The sequence below is a fragment of the Lactuca virosa genome, chromosome 3, assembly GCF_052849685.1.
Source record: "Lactuca virosa cultivar CGN04683 chromosome 3, Lactuca_virosa_CGN04683_v6, whole genome shotgun sequence".
Taxonomy (NCBI): domain Eukaryota; kingdom Viridiplantae; phylum Streptophyta; class Magnoliopsida; order Asterales; family Asteraceae; genus Lactuca; species Lactuca virosa.
In genome coordinates, this window is record NC_136428.1 from 309,884,494 (window position 1) to 309,887,832 (window position 3,339).

The following is a 3,339-nucleotide window of genomic DNA, read 5'->3' on the forward strand; positions in this document are numbered from 1 at the left end:
TGTTTTGGGGAACTCACTAAACTTTGTGCTTACAGTTTTGAGTTTATGTTTCAGGTACTTCTGGTTCGAATGGGAAGGGCTCGGATGATCGCATTACACACACCATGATTTTCTGCTTTTTGGAATCTGATGTACTTTTGGGATGTTTAGTGATATACTTTGAATACTTTATGGTTTGACAAACATGTTTGGATGATGGTCTGTTTATATAAAAAAAACAATTTTTGGTTCTGAGTTTTGGGACATTACAGTTCGACATCTCCTCCCATAAAGCATCTCGAAGGGTGGTCGATCGATACTGGCGTGGTAGCTATAGTTGTAGGAGAACTCGGCCAGTGGAAGATAGGTATCCCAACTCCCACCAAAATCTAGCACCCACGCCCTAAGCATATCTTCGAGATTTTGTATCGTCCTCTAATTCTGTCCACCGGTCTGGGTGTGGTATGTTGTACTGAAATGCAGCTGAGTACCTAACTCCACATGAAACCTCCTCCAAAACCTAGAGGTGAAGCGAACATCTCGATTAGAAACTACCAAACCTGGCACCCTGTGTCGAACCACCATCTCCGTGATGTACATGTCAACCAATTTCTCAGCGGAAATGCTCTCGGCAATAGGTATGAAATGAGCACACTTGGTCATCCTATCCACGATTTCCCAAACAAAATCAACCCCACGTGCCGTCCTCGGGAACTTCGTGATAAAATCCATGGTGATCTCCTCTCATTTCTATATGGGAATAGGTAATGGATGCATCTTGTCGTGGGGTCTCTAATGTTTGGCCTTGACTTTCCAGCAAGTCAAGCATAGCTTCAGAAACCATGATACCTCCCTCTTCATACAGGGCCACTACTAATCCAACCTAAAGTCTTTGTACATCTTCGTGGCTCCCAGATGGATTGAAAACTTCGACTTATTCCTTAAATCTTCATCATACTTGTCACCGCTAGTTTAGAACACTTGTGCCTTCTTGTTCTTATTTCATCCAAATCAAATTCCTTGGTCAAATGTGGCCCACTACAATAATGACACCCAACTCTTATGGCACATATTTATTGATCCAACTTAGTCATTCTCCTATCCATATTTTCTAACTTTTCCAAAACCGCAGCCATGTTCTCGTTGCCTCCATATCCCTTACCTCTAGTGACATCCTCTCGTGGGTTGTGGTACTCACGAGAGTACGTTGCAAACTCTTCAATCAACTCTTTAATAGTTGTTGGCTCCTTCTTCGTCATTGGCCCTTGGGAGTTAAGAAGTTGTTTAGTCGTGACATTCACTCCATCAGAGAAAATGGACACTTATTGTTGGACATTAAGATCATGTTGAGGGAAACTTCTAAGTAAGCCCCTGTATCTCTCCCATGCTTCATACAATGACTCTGCAACCTCTTTTTTAAAATTAGTAATCTTCTTCTTGAGTTTTGAGAACTTTGAAGGTGGGCTAAATTCCTATATAAAAGCATCACGAAGATTTGACCACGTAGTAATGGATCCGGATGCAAGTGAAATTAACCAAACCTTGGCTTCACCGGTAAATGTCACTGGAAGCATCCTAAGTAACACATATTCTATTGGCACATTAGGAACATTGAAGTAGTTGTCAATGTCCTTTACTTAATTAACATGCTTGAAATCGTCTTCACATTCTTTCCCGGCGAAAGGTATATCCTTGAGCATTGATAGAATATGCCCTTTGACATCAAAACTTCTTTCAGATGGTATCTCGGTCAGTACAAGACCTGGCCCATGTTCTCCACGTGTCCACTTCTTGTAATCTCCCATCGTCATTATCGTGATATCCACCATCTCTTCAACCTCACTTTTTATCTCTTCGTCTGAACTTTCTTCGGTGGATGACTCTAGCTCGTATCCAATTCCCTTCTTATCAGGTGTTCTCTCGAAAAGTTCAAATTTTTTGGATTTGAAACTATTACTAGACTCGCCGCCCTTCTTGCCTTTCTTCTTATGGAACGCATATTGTGGATCTTCTAGTGGAGGAACAATTGGAGTTTTAGATCCCCGGGTGATAAATCATTGCAATAAAACAAAACAAAAACGCATAAAAGGAATAAAAATCAGTAAACTAAAAACTGAATGAGACAAAACCACGACGTGGTTGCACCTCAGAGAAAAATATAATAAACTAATACAACCAAAGTAACTTTTTGTGGTTTTTATCCCACAAAAAGGATCGAATAACTAAAAGTAATTAAACTATAAATCGAATAAGCTATTCCCTAGCAACAGTGCCTAAACCTTTGATGCGCACAATAGTACCTACCCATTTTAAATTTATAACCTAACTTAATTTTCTCACTATGCACTAATAGGCAATATACCTAGTCGGATTATAGGATAGCTCAGGTTAGTCAGCTGTCGATCACAGGGAATGGAATTCAATTAAATATATTAACTACTTCTAATTAAACTAAGAAACAAACTACGATTAGGGGGTTCTATTGATTTTTCAAGATCATAAGAACTTAAACTATCAACTAACAATTAAGCAAGCAAAGAAAACAAACTAACTTCAAGAATTAAAAGAATACTTCTGCTTAGATCCGATTTCAACTTCTCCTATGGTTGATTTCTAATGGATTGATTATATTAATTACCAAATTGTAACTAGCTATTATGATCAAATATCTAGGCCTATCAATTTATGAATTACTAAGCAATGATTATGCACAAGTTAAACCCTAAATCGATAATAAGCACAAATTGGAATACGAATGATAGTAGTTACTTTCCTATGATCAAGTTAAGTAACTATAGAGTTCGCAATTTTGTTGTGTCATCTTGAAATAGTCTGTTCATAATGTCTTTACTTTGTGTGAGTTCTGTTGCTATCTTGTACATTTTGTTCCCTTAAGTTCGCAGCCAGGCTGTTGACTTGAGATGCATTTCTTTTATTCCTGTGATGCCTATATATAGGAATATTAGATAGAGCACTAGGTAAGAGTTTTGCTGATAGAATAGTTCAATACATTGTATCGAATTGTTCTGACTTTCTCGTTAATGAAATTGAAATCTTATTTATATCGTGTGTTCTTGTGAATCTTATCTTTGTTTTAATCTCGAATCTAAATGTTCCTTTATTTGGTATCAGAGTGGGAGATCAATTTAACTTTTTCGCATCTATTCATCATGTTCATCGTCTTCATCTTGTTCTAGTGTTTTTCCAAATCTATTCAACGAATTCCAAATATGTTCCGCATTTTGCAAATCGTATGGCAAATTGATCTTTAATTCCTTGTTTGAGTTGTTTAATCTACTCTTTTTCAAGTTCATTGATCCGATTCACATCAAATTACACTCAAAATGTCAAATTATGATT

General features: G+C 37.4%; 1 non-coding gene across 1 annotated transcript; it reads left to right on the forward strand.

Annotated features, from left to right (window-relative positions):
* The first annotated feature begins 1,317 nt into the window (after positions 1-1,317).
* LOC145168202 (small nucleolar RNA R71) lies at positions 1,318-1,424 on the forward strand. The gene has a single exon (XR_013741773.1). It is a non-coding gene; the product is annotated as a small nucleolar RNA R71 (small nucleolar RNA).
* Positions 1,425-3,339: the final 1,915 nt, after the last annotated feature.